Source organism: Antechinus flavipes, chromosome 2 (genome assembly GCF_016432865.1).
Source record: "Antechinus flavipes isolate AdamAnt ecotype Samford, QLD, Australia chromosome 2, AdamAnt_v2, whole genome shotgun sequence".
NCBI classification, from domain to species: Eukaryota; Metazoa; Chordata; class Mammalia; order Dasyuromorphia; family Dasyuridae; genus Antechinus; species Antechinus flavipes.
In genome coordinates this window covers 547,981,756-547,999,273 of record NC_067399.1, presented here as the reverse complement: position 1 = coordinate 547,999,273, position 17,518 = coordinate 547,981,756, and positions in this window count along the sequence as shown.

Sequence of the window (17,518 nt, the reverse complement as noted above, 5' to 3'; positions counted from 1 at the left end):
AACTTCTTTCCCTAAGCCTTTTCTCACACCTGGAGCTCTCACATTGAAGGGTTTACAAGAATGCTAAAATGGGATTCTCAAATCAGCATTTTTCATCCCTTAGAGATCATCTACTTCAATTTTCTCATTTTTCAGATAAGAAGATTAAAGCACAGAAATGTATACCGATGATGCAAGCTCACACACTATTTAGCAGCATTTGGTACTTAGCAGAGATTTTAACTTCCAAAGAAGACCCTGACCTGAATTGGTAGAGGGAATTTCTTCACCTACAAGTGAATCAAAAAAGTTATTACATTTTGCAAGAACAAAATGCCATATGACAAATATTCCTTGTTCAGAGTTACCTCAAACAACATTTTGAAATAACCTAGTTAATATATTTTAATTAAACTTCACCATTGTTGAGAAATTGCTCCTATGTCATGCAGCCAGTCCATTCATTTATGGCAGTCTTTCAGGATTACTAATTGCCACCATCCCCAGAATACTTTTTTATCTTAACATTGTTTTTCATAGATTAATGACATTAAATGGGAACCTCACCACCTTCATCAATTCATGATACCAGGTGCAGTTGAATCATGCCAAAACAAATAAACAACAACAACAATAACAAAAAAACTATTAAAATTAAATAGAAAGCCATTTGCATCTAGAAAGAGCTCAGTGGAGACTGAATGTGGATCACAGTATTTTCGCCTTTGTTGTTGTTTGCTTGTTTTTTCTTTTTTCATTTTTTTCCTTTTTGATCTGATTTTTCTTGGGCAGCATGAAAAATGTGGAAATATGTTTAGTAGAATTGCTCATATTTAACCTGTATTGGAATACTTGCTGTTTAGAGGTAGGAGGGGGAAAGGAGGGAGAAAAAATTGAAACACAAGATTTAACTTGGGTGAATGATGAAAATTATCTTTGCAGATAATTTCAAAATGAAAATATTATTTAAAAAAATTAATAGGAAGTACCAAAAAGAAACACGAGTTACCTAGAATTAAGACATTTCTTAAAGAAAACTAAAAATATGATTTTATTTTTATTAACAAGGAGAAGTTCTCTTATTTTTGGTGCTCCTTTTAAAATAGGATTGGCCAGTGACCTTATGCCCAATGATCCCAAGGAAATACACCATCAACTGTGTTTTTCATACCAGCAATGCTCTATACCCTGGTTGAAGACTGATAATTTATTCTGTGCTCAAATATGAATAGCTGCTAATGAGTTACCATTTCTAAGTGACTGATTTTAATTCTATCAAATATCTTTTCTATTCTGAAGTACCACTACACACCTCTCAGATTGGCTAAGATAACAGGAAAAGATAATGATAAATCAACATTCATTGATGTTGGGATATGGAAAATCTGGGACACTGAAGCATTGCTGGTGGAGTTGTGAACAGATCAACAATTCTGGAGAACAATTTGGAAGTATGCTCAAAAATTATCATACTGTGCATACCTCTTGATCCAACAGTGTTACTACTGGGCTTATATGATGATCTGTTGTGATGGGTGTGGCTCTTTTCAACAACGAAGTGATTCAGTCCATTTCCAATGGTTTTGTGATAAAGAGAGCCATCTGCACCCGGAGAAAGGACTATGGGGATGGAGTGTGGATCACAACATAATATTTTCATTTTTTTGTAGTGGTATTTGCTTGCATTTTGTCTTCTTTCTCATTTTTTTTTTCCTTTTTGTAAGGAAATTTTTCTTGTACAGCATGATAAATGCGGAAATATGAATAGAAGAATTGCACATGTTTAACATTTGCTATAGGGGAAAAGGAGAGAGAGAAAAATGGAACACAAGATTTTGCAAGGGTAAATGTTGAAAACTATGCATATGTTTTAAAAATAAAAAGCTTTACAAAAAATCTTCTGGTTTAACTCAAACAAAATAATTTTGAAGGGTTGGAATTTTCAGTTACCAGTATGGATTAATAGTAGACATGTGAAAGGCAGAATAGGTAGATCTTTAAATATACCTCACCATACTTCTTACTTCATCTCTATATTGGGCCAGCTCTGGGGAAAAAAATTGAGTAAATGAGCGACTTTTTTGCTTAATGGATGAAAACTTAGCCTTATGCCTTTGAAGCAGATATATTTAGAATTATAAAGTTCAAAACTAGACTATATTACATTAGCTAATATTATGCTATAGATCAGCAAAACATCTAACTTGTCTATTGTAAACCATTTTACTCAATGGCAGAAATAATAAACAATAAACAAGGACTTGAGATAGGAACAAGTGAAGAGAAAGGTAGGAACAGGAGGATTCAGGGCCAAGAAGTCAGTTTTCAAAGGTTTTCAAGTTTTTTTTTTACTCAAATATAGTAATTTACCCAAATATAGCTTCTGTTTAATGATCCCTTTTTTGTTGTTGAGGTATTTCATTCACATCTCACTCTCCATGACCCATTTGTTTTTTTTATTTGTTTTGGCAAAGATAGTTTGCCACTTCCTTGTCCAGTTCATTTTACTGATGAGGAACTGAGACACACGAGGTTAAATGACTTGCCCAGGTCATACAACTAGTGTCTGATGCTAGATTTGAAGTTCTAACTTTAGGCAGAGCATTCTCTCCACTGTGCCATCTCAATGCCCACTAATGATATCTACCAAGGGAGAAATTACTGCCTATCAAGGCTTCCCATTATACTTTTGTATAGCTTTATATGCCTATTTGCAACTTCTACTCATTGCTCTTATGTGTGCCCATCTGAGGTCCAAAAATTTATAGAGTTGAACTCAAAGACAAAGACCTGAATTCAAATTCTCCCTCAAGTGCTTGTTAGCTATTTATCTTTGTCATTTAACTTCTTAGTTTTTTCATTCTCAAAATGAAGATAATAATAGCATTGTTGGGAGGATCAAATAATATAATAGATATAGATATATTTAATGATTCTGATTGCTGGAAAAGTCATTTCCTAACTGTGCAATCATGTAACCTATCTCTTCATCTTTTCCACAAGAAGAGAGATTTTGTAAAATGTTTTGTTTATGTTTAGATAAACTATGTCTAAAGAATTCCTGTTAAGTATAATTCTGAACAAAAGTTAAGCATAATTCTGAATGAAAAAAAAGAATATTCGATGAATTGCCAGACTTTCCAAGAAATATAGAAGGTAAACATCAAAGACTAATTACAAGGGACTTAATAAGGACAAACTATTTACTTTTAATATGTGGAAACATAAGCCATATATCTAAGATTGTCATTAGTAATTGGGTAATTCTTTTTTTTTTCCCTGAGGCAATTGGGGTTAAGTGACAACTTGCTCAGGAACACACAGCAAAGAAAAGTTGAGTGTCTGAGGCCAGATTTGAACTCAGATCCTCCTGATTTCAGGGCTGGTGATAATTGGATAGTTCTAAAGAAAGATTGGAGTAGAGCTGAATAGGATATGATTCTAAAAAAGCAAAACTGTTTAGGAAAAAGTAAAACTTGTAATTATGTTATACAAATGAGGTGCAAGAGGAAGAGCTGGCATAAAAGAATTAGGAAAAGAGGATTAGTAGTACTGGAACCTTACACTCATCAGGAATGGGTTAAAGAGGGAACTATATATATAAAAGGGAAAAATCTTCCAAATTCATAAAGAAATAAGAGAATGAGAGTATAGGATAAGGGCAGAGTATATAGAAAGGTATATAGATTAATGGAATGAGATGAAGAGGGAACAATATCTGTTTGGAAGGCTATAAAAGTCTTTTAAATTGAGGTAGAAACAAAAGGGCAAGGAGAAAAAAAATTGGGGAGAGAATAAGGGAGGGATCTTTGCCAGGGAGGGAGTGAAGATGGGAAGTGATCATAATTTCAGAAAAAGTTAAAGCTAAAATAGACTTAATCAAAAGAGAAAAATAGAGAAACTGAACTATATCAGCCATATTAATTAATATTGTTTTAGACTATTTAAAATAACTAGACAGTATAAGTTAGATTATTGTTGTATGAAATGATGAATTAATGGATTTAGAAAAATACAAAATTTAGAAAAAAAGTTTGTGTGTATACATATATACACACATATACATATCCTCACTTAATTGTAGCCTTCTTAGTGGGGGAAGGTGGAAAAATGGGAGGCAAAGAATAAAGTAAAAAAGTGCACAACAGAGAACAAAAGAAAATCTACAAAGGAAGCAAAAAAAAAAAAAAAAAGATGACAGTTCTGAACACAAAGTATAGTATTTATTATTTAGGCTTTCTTGAAATGTAAGTATATTGCTTTATAGTTTGAATCCATTCATATTCTGCTCTATACATATATTTTTTCTTTTTCTATTTTGTATTTACATTTTAAATAATCATTTTTAAAAGAATTCCTATAATCTACATATTTAACAACTTAGCCTCCCCAAAAGGAAATGAAGTTAATTTAGCATGACCCCTTTTGATAAAATTCTGCTAGTATTTTGTAGTTTCTACTTCCTTTTCTACATGTTCCATGAGCCTTTCTTTGTTATGCATTTTGGAATTTTTTCAGGTACCAAAATTAATCCAGTTTGCCTTGGACTAAGGCAGAATTGATATAAATGTTTTTTAGATTATACATGAAATGATTCTTTTTAAAGTGAAGAAATTTTCATAAGAGGTCCAATAATTCCTTTCTCTTATTTATTTCAGAGAAAGTGAATAAGAGACAGAAAGAAACAGAGAAAGACAGACAGACAGAGACATCATATTACTAGTAAGTGTCTGAGGCTAATACTGAATTCAGGACTTCCTGAATCCAAAAGTTTTTATGCTGACCCTCCAGATACCCAGGGACTTTGTTTCATTAAAATAGCCCATAAGGCTTACACTCGTATAAGTTTCTTAACTTATAGTCCTTCCATATTCTCTTGCCCTCCATTGAAACCCATCCTTTTCCAGTGCCTGATTTCTACTTTTGGAAAGGCTAGACAGCAACAATAAATCTTTGATAAAACAAAACAAAACAAAAAAAACAAATGCCCCTAACTTCCCTTTCTTACTCGGGTAACAAATATATTTGAACAATGGATGTCCTCTGAAGATATCATTTAGCCCATAGGACTGATTCGAAGGTGAGAAATTTTGGTATGTTGAATCTAGTCATGAACAAAATAGCTTTCGACAAATGGAGCCTTGAAGTGCCCTTTAAATCCTGTGCTACTTCTATAACATCTAATTAATGGAGAATCAGGGGAGGGACTTGTACTTCAGGATAAGAAATAAAATGCTGCCTTTGGAGTTTTAAAGGTGTGTCTAGTCACCTAAGCATCCATTATTGCAAGAATGTAAAATAAATCTTTCCTGCATTAGAAAGAAAGAAAGAAAGACCGAAAGACAGAAAGACAGAAAGAAAAAAAAGAAAGAAAAGAAAAAGAGAAAGAAAGGAAGAAAGGAAGAAAGAAGTAAAGAAAGAAAGAAAGAAGGAAAGAAGGAAAAAAAGAAAATCCTGCTCTAGAGAGAACCACATACTCTGCCCCAAACTTTTGTTTCAATTTTTTCTCCCTCTCTCCCCTCACCTCCTTCCCTAAGACAGCAAGCAACCTGATATAGATTAAATATGTGCCCTTTTTCTAAACATATTTCCATATTCCTGACTAACATAGCTTTATGATGTTTTTTATTTTCTCCTTTCTTCAGATACTCATTTTCTTTCTTCTCAGAAATAAAGTTCCTTTCAAACCACTTGGTTTCCTTGACTTCTTTCATGTCTCAACTCAAATCCCACTGGGAGGCTTTGTCTGTGCTCTCAGTACTCAATATCTTTCTATCTTGGAGTTCCTCCTATATAAGTTCTCCCTTCTCACCTCTAGTTCCTGACTTTCTTCAAATCCTATCTAAAATCCCACCTTATACAGGAACATTTTTCCAACTCTTCTTAATTCTAGTACTTTCTCTCTATTGATTATTTCCCATTTATCTTGTATGTTTGTTGATACAGAGAGCTTTGCATAGTTAAACCCTTTAGATGTTAGCCCCTGAATGCAAGGAACTAGCTTTTGCCTTTCTTAGCATCACCAGGTTTTACCACAATGCTTGGCACATAGTTGTTGTTCAGTTATTTCATTCATATCTGATTCTTCACCACCTCATTTGGGGTTTTATTGGCAAAGATATTAGAATAGTTTGATATTTCTTTCTCTAGCTCATTTTACAGATAAGGAAACTGAGGCAAACAGGATTAAGTGACTTGGTTAAGATCACATAGCTAGTAAGCAGATACAACACATAGTAGGCATTTAATAAATGTTAAGTGACTTGCGTATATATCTTGAATAAACCTAGTTATTTATTTGACAATCTAACTAAATGTAAACCCCTCAAGCACAGTGAGCATTTTCCTTTATTAGCATAGCAGATGTTTGACACATAATAAGCGCTTAATAAATGCTTTTTGGTTTCATAACTTCCTCCTTCAGTGAATTGGCAGGTAATTAACAGTAATGATAGCCATAAAGATCATGCTACTGCCCAAGGTGCTGATTTCATTGAGGGCAAAGGTAAAACTTTATGAGTGTGTTCCTTGACTCAAAACTGATAATTCTTGTGGATAAAAAAATTTGCCTCACCTTTTCCCCATTCTACATTTCTCCTATTGACTCATTTTCTTCCATTTCTCCTTCTTCTCCTATTTGGAAAGCTGACTCCATGATGAAATGAGCCTGGTCCCAGAAGTGGTGCCATTAGAGGTGGACTGAAACTTTTAAAAGAATCCAACTTGCAAAAACAGAGAAATAAAGAAATGAAGGTTACTTTGCTTTATGGATGAATTCACTACAGGATTTCGTTAAAGAGGTACCATCTCTGATGCATTTGACATTAGAATTTATTTTTAAAATTCCAGTTTTATGTTCTTAGCAACATAACCCCCATGGGAAGTAAGGCTCACTGAATAATACCCATATCTTAGTAACTTAAGAGGAAAGAAATTTTATCATGGACTTTCTCCACTTCTGGACTCATACAATCCTTCAGGAACAGAACATCTTTATCCAGAAAGGATTTGAGCTCCACAGTCATGGACCCCATGGAATATTTGTCAAGCATGGGTCAGCCTAAATGGCTCATCAGAATGACAGATTGGCTCCATTATCCAAGCAGTAATTGATGCTAGGAAGAGCAGCCTTGATTCTCTAGTTGTTGGTTATATCTTTGTTCTTTATGGGAATATTAAAATCCACCCTCATGATGGATTTTCCCCTTTGGGTCCCAAACTTGTCAGTTTGCTGGAAAAAGACAAGTTGATGAGCACCAGCCCTGAAGTCAGGAAGACCCGAGTTCAAATCTTGCCTCATACAATACTTTCTGGCTGTGTGACCTTGGGTAAGTTACTTAACCCCAATAGCCTCAGAAAAAAAAAAAAAAAGATCTTTAAATGCTAAATAGAGGAAATTATATTTGATTCTAAAGGTAGTAGGGAGTCATTGAAGTTCATGGAGCAGAAGAGTGATATAGTCAGATGTGTGCTTTAACAGTTTCATTTTGGGAATTGAGTAGAAAATGGAACGGACAGGGCAGAAATTTTAGTTTGGGAAACTAATTGGGAGGCAATTCTCATAGTTCAGATGAAAGGTGACAAATATCTGAACTACTGTATTCTTCAAGGAAATTCATTCAAGGGAATGAAGAAAAGGGGGAAGATTTTGAAGATGTGTGAGGGGAGAAGGGAAATAGAGTTCAGCTACTCTCTTTTGACTTCTTTCTGTCTTCACTTTCAAATTTGTCACAAGTAAATGAATCAACATTTATACCAGGAACCATATATGTACCAGGAACCATACTAAGGACTGAGATTGCAAGAAGAACAAAACAATGTTTCCCTCAAGGAGTTTACAGTGTAATGGGAGTGATATATACAGGATAAATAGAAAATAATAAACAGAGGAAAGGGACTAGAGATAAGAACTGGGGAAAGCTTCCTATAGAAAGAAATTGGGATTTAAAGAAACTCAAAGAAGTCAGAAATTGGAGCAGAGAAGGAAGTAGGAAGGACAGCTAGAGAGACTTCTAAGAGCCAGAGTATTGACTCATGGTAAGATGGTATCAAAGGAAATGGGTACATTGTGGACATTTTGATGATTCTTCCTGGCACTTTCATTAGGTGAATAGGACATCAAAGCTAGCTTTCTCTAGTTTTTTCATTATAGTCTGGAAATGTCAGTTCTTCTCAGCACATTCCTGGCATGAAAAGACAAAGGTGCCAGAATACAGAACAGGAAGACCCTCAGTGTCACAATCTGAGGTCAGAGGAGCAAAGAACAGAAGTCTTCTATCTCCACATGGACACTAACCTTTCCCTTCCTTCCTTCGTCTAGGCACTTTAATTTATTCCTGGTTCCTGCCCTTCCTCCTGTTCCTGCCCAACCAATCTCAACTGTGTTAGCTGTAAGGCTATGGGATCTTGGCAAGCATCAATCTAACTCTTTCAAATGATCATTGAAGAAAATAATTCTCAAACAAGCTAAGAGCCTTGCCCAGGCTCACAAAGTTACTAAGCATCATGGAGTGAGAGAGACAAGAAACCCCTCAGGGTTTGCCGGACATGCTAAAAAGTATGAAATCCTTACAGTATTGACCCAGTAAGTAACCAGAGTGTACTGTGGAACCTGATGTTTACTCCACATCACATAAGTATGATGCAAAGGGAGAATGTAATAAGGAGAAAGGAAAAGTAAAGTATTATGAGAAATATGAAAAAGCAATAAAAGTTACTTGTCCAAAAGTAAATTTATTATCTTTTCCCTTGAACTCACTCCTCTTTCTAACTTCTCTATTTTTATTGAGGACAGACACCATTATCTTTTGATCCATCCAAATTTGTATTTTTCTGACTGGCCATACTTCTTTGTATAGTAATCTAATGTTGGGAGTTCCTTGAACTTTCTACCTCCTTACCTAGAAATATATTTAAATATTTACCCATTCTCCTATCCTTTCTTCCTATCTCTGAAGAAGTGCAAAATCTTCTGAGGACTAATCTCTCCATCTATACCTCTTTTAGAATTTATTAAAATGTTACTAACATGGAAACTGAATATAAATCAACACATGCTATATTCACTTTTTTCTTTTTCTTATGTTTTTTTTTTCTCTCATGGTTTTTCCCTTTCATTCTGATTCTTCTCTCCCAACATGTTTCTTTCTTTTTTTTTTTTTTTTTGTTTCTCAATAATGAGAAGTTTATTGTAAATAAACTTTCTCTCACCTTGATTGGAATGTCCCAATGTTCCCCTTCTTTAAGCATTTGACAGAATTCATGCCCCAGTCATTATCTTTTTTTAAATAACTTTTTATTGATAGAATGCATGCCAGGGTAATTTTTTACAGCATTATCCCTTGCATTCACTTCTGTTCCAATTTTTCCCCTCCCTCCCTCCACCCCTTCCCCCAGATGGCAAGCAGTCCTTAACATGTTGAATGGGTTGCAGTATATCCTAGATACAATATATGTGTGCAGAACCGAACAGTTTTCTTGTTGCACAGGGAGAATTGAATTCAGAAGGTATAAATAACCCGGGAAGAAAAACAAAAATGCAAGCAGTTTATATTCATTTCCCAGTGTTCTTTCTCTGGGTGTAGCTGCTTCTGTCCATCTTTGATCAATTAAGGCTCTCTTTATCGAAGAGGTCCACTTCCATCAGAATACATCCTCAAACAGTATCGTTGTTGAGGTATATAATGATCTCCTGGTTCTGCTCATTTCACTCAGCATCAGTTCATGTAAGTCTCGCCAGTCCTCTCTGTATTCATCCTGCTGGTCATTCCTTACAGAACAATAATATTCCATAACATTCATATACCACAATTTACTCAACCATTCTCCAATTGATGGACATCCTTTCATTTTCCAGCTTCTAGCCACTACAAACAGGGCTGCCACAAACATTTTGGCACATACAGGTCCCTTTCCTTTCTTTAGTATCTCTTTGGGGTATAAGCCCAGTAGAAACACTGCTGGATCAAAGGGTATGCACAGTTTGATAACTTTTTGAGCATAGTTCCAAATTGCTCTCCAGAATGGCTGGATGTGTTCACAATTCCACCAACAATGTATCAGTGTCCCTGTTTTCCCATGTCCCCTCCAACATTCCCCATTATCTTTCCCTGTCACTCTAGCCAATCTGACAGGTGTGTAGTGGTATCTCAGAGTTGTCTTAATTTGCATTTCTCTGATTAATAATGATTTGGAGCATATTTTCATATGTCTATAAATAGTTTCAATTTCTTCATCTGAGAATTGTCTGTTCATATCCTTTGACCATTTATCAATTGGAGAATGGTTTGATTTCTTATAGATTAGAGTCAATTCTCTATATATTTTGGAAATGAGGCCTTTTTCAGAACCTTTGATTATAAAAATGTTTTCCCAGTTTATTGTTTCCCTTCTAATCTTGTTTGCATTTGTTTTGTTTGTACAAAAACTTTTCAATTTGATATAATCAAAATTTTCTATGTTGTGGTCAATAGTGATCTCTAGTTCTTCTTTGGTCATAAATTCCTCCCTCTTCCACAGATCTGCGAGGTAAACTATCCTATGCTCTTCCAATTTATTTATCATCTCATTCTTTATGCCTAGGTCATGAACCCATTTTGATCTTATCTTGGTGTATGGTGTTAAATGTGGGTCAATGCCTAGTTTCTGCCATACTGATTTCCAATTTTCCCAGCAATTTTTGTCAAATAATGCATTCTTATCCCAGAAACTGGTGTCTTTGGGTTTGTCAAACACTATATTATTAAAGTTATTGGCTGTTTTGTCCTTTGAACCTAACCTATTCCATTGATCAACTAGTCTATTTCTTAGCCAATACCAGATGGTTTTAGTAACTGCTGCTTTATAATATAATTTTAGATCTGGTACAGCTAGGCCATCTTCATTTGATTTTTTTTTCATTAATTCCCTTGAAATTTTTGACCTTTTGTTTTTCCATATGAACTTTGTTGTTATTTTTTCTAATTCATCAAAGTAGTTTTTTGGGAGTCTGGTTGGTATAGCGCTAAATAAGTAGATTAATTTAGGTAGTATTGTCATCTTTATTATATTTGCTCACCCAATCCAAGAGCATTTAATATTTTTCCAGTTGGTTAGATCAGACTTAATTTGTGTGGAAAGTGTTTTATAGTTTTGCTCATAAAGTTTCTGATTTTCCCTTGGCAGATAGATTTCTAAATATTTTATACACTCAGTAGTTACTTTAAATGGAATTTCTTTTTGTAACTCTAACTGTTGGGTTTTGTTAGTGATATATAAGAATGCTGGTGACTTATGTGGGTTTATTTTATATCCTGCAACTTTGCTGAAGGTGTAGATTGTTTCTAATAACTTTTTGGTAGAATCTCTGGGGTTCTCTAAGTATACCATCATATCATCAGCAAAGAGTGATAATTTGGTTTCCTCATTGCCTATTCTTATTCCTTTAATCTCTTTCTCAACTCTTATTGCCAAAACTAGCATTTCTAATACAATATTAAATAGTAACGGTGATAGTGGGCAACCTTGTTTTACTCCTGATCTTATTGGGAATGGTTGCAGTTTGTCCCCGTTACATTTTATTTTAAGGAAAAGTCCATTTATTCCTATACTCTCAAGAGTTTTTAATAGGAATGGATGTTGGATTTTATCAAATGCTTTTTCTGCATCTATTGAGATGATCATATGGTTTTTGTTAATTTGATTATTAATATGGCCAATTATATTGATAGTTTTCCTAATATTGAACCAGCCCTGCATTCCTGGTATAAATCCTACTTGATCATGATGTATTATCCTGGGGATGATTTTCTGTAGTCTTTTTGCTAATATCTTATTTAAGATTTTAGCATCAATATTCATTAGGGAGATTGGTCTATAATTTTCTTTCTCTGTTTTCAACCTACCTGGTTTAGGTATCAGTACCATGTCTGTGTCATAAAAGGAGTTTGGTAGGACTCCTTCATTCCCTATTTTTTCAAATAGTTTATAAAGTATTGGGGCTAATTGTTCTTTGAATGTTTGGTAGAATTCACATGTAAATCCATCTGGTCCCGGTCTCCCAACATGTTTCATAAAGAAATGTGTATTTTTAAAAATTAATGGACATGTATAAACAGAAAAAAAAAAAGAAAGCAATAAAAAGGAGGAAAAGAAATAAATAATATTAACATACAAATCAATCAAATATAAAATAAAATAAAGTGACATACATAGCTATTTATAATAAATACAAAATTAATAATAATGAATTAAATGGGCTCAGGTTTTAGTTCAAAGTTTCTCCCAAAATGCTGGGTTTTATGACACTGCTACTGATAATTATTTTTTGATTTCTTATCTTTTTTTCTTTAACTAAGAAAAAATATTTTTTATTTTTCTATTCCCCATTCTCTCTTTTCTTCTCTCCACTGAGAAAATATTTAAAAAGAAAAAGAAAGTATGTATACTTGCAAAATCCAGCAAAAACAAATTCCATAGTAGCCATATCTGAAGAGGTATGTCTTTTGCTGCATTGTAAATTAATCCTTTTTCTGGCAGGAGATAAATGACATTTTTCACCTTCATTCTTTTAAACTTGTGGTTTATTATTGTGCTATTAATAGCTCTAGAGTCTTCCAAAGTTCTTTTTCTGTATGTTATCATTGGATAGATTATTCTCCTAGTTCCGATTAAGTTGCTTTGAATCAGTTCGTAGAGTCTTCTCAGTGTCCTTTGAAACTGTTCATTTAGTCATTTATTATTATATAGTAATAATCCATTGTATTGAATGTTTATTCAGTTAACGGTTTATTTGGTTATTCTCCAAAAGGAAGATACACTGTTAGTTTCCAAACTATGGCTACTATGAAGAGCTGTTATAAATATTTTTGTCCCTATAGGTTTTTCCTCTTTCACTTCTTGAGGGTATTGGCATAGTAGTGATATAACTAAGTCAAAAGTCATCCACAGTTTAGTCATTTTTAGGCATAGTTAGAAATTGGCAGAATGCTAAACTAGTTCATAAACCAACAGAACATAAATGTACCTATTTTCCCACAAGCCTTTAGTTTCTCTGACTGAAAATCAGCTTGCTCTTCTGGTAATTCTTGATTCACATATTATTGAAGCCTAACTTGCAGAATCTTAAGCACAAACTTTCTGGCATATTATTATTATTCTACTAAAAATGATGAACGGGCTGATTTTAGAAAAACCTGGGAAGATTTACATGAATTGAAAGTGAGTGAAGCAAGCAGAACCAGGAAAACGTTGTACACAGCAACAAAATAGATGTGGCTTTTCTCAGTAATTCAGTGATCCAAGGCAATTCCAATAAATTTTGGGGAAAAAATGCCTTTCCGCAGCCAGAGAGAGAGAGAGAGAACTATGGAGACTGAATACTGATCACAGCATACTATTTTCATCTTTTTTTTCTTCTGTTTTTTCTACTCATGGTTTTTCCCTTTTGTTCTGATTTTTCTCTCCCAACATAACTTACATAGAAATATATAAAAACAAAAAAATTATTTGTATAACCTAAAATAAATACATAAATATATGTATGTATATATAAATTCATACACCTTGACTATTAACCTCTGTTCTATGATTTTGTTATCCTGTGACTCCTATCCACAATTCAACCTTTTATAATCTGCCTTCAATTTCTACTATTTTACTGAAACATCTCTCTAGAACGTTACCAATGATCTCTTAGAGTCAATTAGCCAATATTTTATTCAGTCCTAATTGTCCTTCACTCCTAGTTTCATTTGATGCAATTAACTATTTTCTCTGTCCCAGATGCTTTATATTTTCTTAGCTCCCATGACACTGAAACTTTAAGTTCTCCTACTCCCTGACTCTGCCCTTGCATTTCTTTTTTCTTTAACAATATTTTGCTTTTAAATTCCATTCTATTTTTCCAAAGATGCAAAGATAGTTTTCAACATTCACCTTTACAAAACTTTGTGTTTCAAAATTTTCTCCCTCCTTTCCCTATCTCTTACATCTCCAAGGTAGCAAGCAATTTAATATGGGTTAAGCATATGCAATTCTTCTACATATATTTTCATATTCATCATGCTGGGCAAGAAAAATCAGATCAAAAGGGAAAAAACATAGGAAAGTAAAAAAAAAAACAAGCTAACAAGGATAACAACAAAAAAAGTGAAAATACTATGCTTTGATCTACATTTAGTTTTGATAGTTCTCTGGATGCAGATGGCATTTTCCAACCCAAATCTATTGGAATAGCCTTGAATCACCTCATTGCTGAAAAGAGCCAAGTCCATTAGAACAATAATATCCCATTCCATTCATATACCATAATTTATTGAGCCATTTCCCAACTGATGGGCATCCACCAATTTCTAGTTCTCTGCCACTACAAAATTTTTGCACATGTGAGTCCTTTTCACTTTTCCATGATCTCTTTGGGATATGGACCCAGCAGGGACACTGCTGAATCAAAGAGGAAGCACAGTTTTATAATCCTTTGGGCATAGTTCAAATTTCTCTTCAGAATGGTTGGATCAGTTCACAACTCCATCTACAATGCATGTATCCCAGTTTTCCCACATCCAATATTTTTCACTATCTTTTCCTGTCATCTTAGCCAATTTGAGAGGTGTGAAGTGGTATCTCAGAATTGTCTTAATTTGCAATTGTCTGATCAATTGTGATTTAGAGTATTTTATGATGACTAGAAATAACTTTAATTTCTTCATCTGAAAATTGTCTTTTTATCGTTTGACTATTTATTAATTGGGGAATGCCTTGTATTATAAAGTTGAGTCAATTCTATTTTAGAAATGTGGCCTTTAGAAAGAGAAGCTATGCAAGCGAGTAACAACTTCCTGAAATGTGAATTGGAAAAGATAAAGAACTCACAGGAAAGTAGGATTTGTGAATTGGAAAAGAAATGTGGCCTTTATCAGAAACACTAGCTATAAAAAAATTTCCCCCACTTTCTGAAAAATCCTTCTAATCTTGGCTGCATTGGTTTTGTTTTGCAAAACCTTTTTAATTTAATATAATCAAAATTATCTGTTTTGCACTTCATAATTTCTTTGGCTATAAATTTCTCTCTTCTCCACAGATCTGGGAGGTAGACTATTCTACATTCTCTTAATTTTTGTCTTTGAATTTCTTCTCTTTTCTCTCTCTATCCTTTCTCTCAATGATCTCATCCACTTTTGTGGTTTCAACTATCATCTCTACTGCAGAAAATTCCCAAATCTACATTTTCCATCGTGACCTGTCTAAATTCAAATCAATTCAATTAATATTTGTTATTTGTCAGCCATTCAGTCAAATGATAAAAAGACAATCTTTTTTTACCTGCCTTTTATACTCATAGATACTGATTTCTGTAATTGGAAAGAACCTTCATGGGTAGGGATTAGGGAAGGAATGAGCATTTAACTGAACATCTTATCAGGCACCGTGATGAGTGCTTTCAGATATTAGCTCATTTGATCCTTATAATAACCTTATAATAATAATTACCTCCATTTTACAGTTGAGAATACTGAAGCAGACAATTGGCTTAGGCTTACACAGCTTACAAGTATCTGGGTCAAGATTTGACTTAAGATCTTCCTGACCCCAAGTCTAATACTCTATCTACTACACTGTCTAGCTACCTGAAATTTAGCTCAGAAATTACACTGGTGAATATTAAAAATGTCTCCCATCCTACCAGAAACCTAGTATCCTGTGAGCAAAGAGTAGTTAAGTAGTCTTGGCTTGATTGTCTGCCCTTCTGGGGATATATTCTGATTTGTTGAAGTATGTATAAGGGGGTGAACAAGCCATCTCCATCTCAGGAGGAGAGAGCCAGTGGAGAATTATCGTTGGTATCCTAGAAATCCTGACCTGACAAGTGGAAGAAAAATGAAGCCATTCTGGCAATTTTGTTATAATGATGAGTCAGGGAGAATGCGGAAATGTGATTTAGGGCTCTCTGTATGAATTCTAGTACATGTAAAAAAGAGAAGAAGACAATTGATTTCCTTTGCTTTTTTCTATACTTAGGGAAAGGAAAAAGAGAAAGCTTTCTGTGGCCAAATTAAATTTATTCAAAGATGATATGTACAGGTGTTCTCGTCACTGGAGAAGGATCCTGGTCCTCTTAAATCTGCGTCCAGATATGGCAGGTCCCAAGATGGTCATCCAGGCTTTCTTCATTTATACAAGTCCCATCTTTGACATGAGTTAGGGCTGCTCTCTCACTTCCAGGATTGTGACTGTGGTGAATATGTGGTATTTTGTTATGTCTATTTTCAGTTTTGTACTTTGAGACCTTTAAGCAATGGGATTAATGGAGCCCCCAAAGGGCATTGGTTTAGAATGTCTTCCTCTATATTCCAGGCCTCTCAACATGGGGATTATGGAGGCTCTTATCTAAGATCATAGATGCAAGGTACACACACACACACACACACACACACACACACACACACACACCCCTCTTCCAAATTATTGAGGACCCTTTCACTCAGATGCCCAAATTTTGTTACTATTTTCATATCTTTTCTTTCTCTCTTCCTGTCTCCATTCACACAACAACCACTCCACTTCAAGTCCCCATTCTTCTAACTTAGACTACTGCAACAACCTTCTGGTTGGTCTCCCTGATTTAAGTCAGTCCCCACTCCAATTCATCCTCCACTCAGATGCCAACCCGATTCCTAAGTTTGTAAGTTTGAATATATCTCATTCCTATTTCTAGAGATCCAGTGGTTCCCTATTACTTCTAAAATCAACTATAAACTCTTATGTTTGGTATTTTAAAACTCTTTATAATCTAATTCCTTCATGCTTTCCCAATCTTTTAATATATTATTCCCCTCCACAAATTCTATGATCCACTATTTACTATTCCTTGCAGTCTCTGAGACTTTGTATTAGTTGTCCCCATCTCTGGAATATTTTGCTCCCCAATCCATACCATTTAGTATCCCTAGCTTCTAGGAATCATCTTCTTTAAGAGGTCTTTCCTAGTCTTCCCCAAGTGCTAATACTTTCCCCTTTGAGATCATTTCTCACTCTTCTGTTTATATCTTATGGTTACCTAACCATTTTCATGTTGTTTATCCCATCAGAATAAAAACTCTTTGATGATAGAAATTGTTGTTGTTGTTTGTTGTGGTTGTTGTGGTTGTGTGTGTGTGGTGCTCTTTTTTATATTCCAAACATTTAGAACAGTGTCTGGCATACAGTAGGTATCTAATAAAGAAATACTTGTGGGCTAACTGAGCTATTTGGATGTATTAATGGTGAAGAGAAATTAAAACTACATAGAGATATATAGGAAAGTAGCCAATGATCCTTCCTAAAGCGTTCTGTCTCTAAATAATTAAGAAGAAAGTTTTGAATTGTCCTACTCAAAGGCTCTTTGACAGAGGTGCTTCTAGTATTTTCCCTTGGAATTATTCTTTACTAAATATTCTATATCTCAGATTCTTTATAGGAGAGAAAATATACTTCTGATATGTAAGAATTTCAACATGTAGAAAAAAGGTTTCAGTTTTCAAATAGATACATCTATATGTACATATGGGTAGCACAATAGATG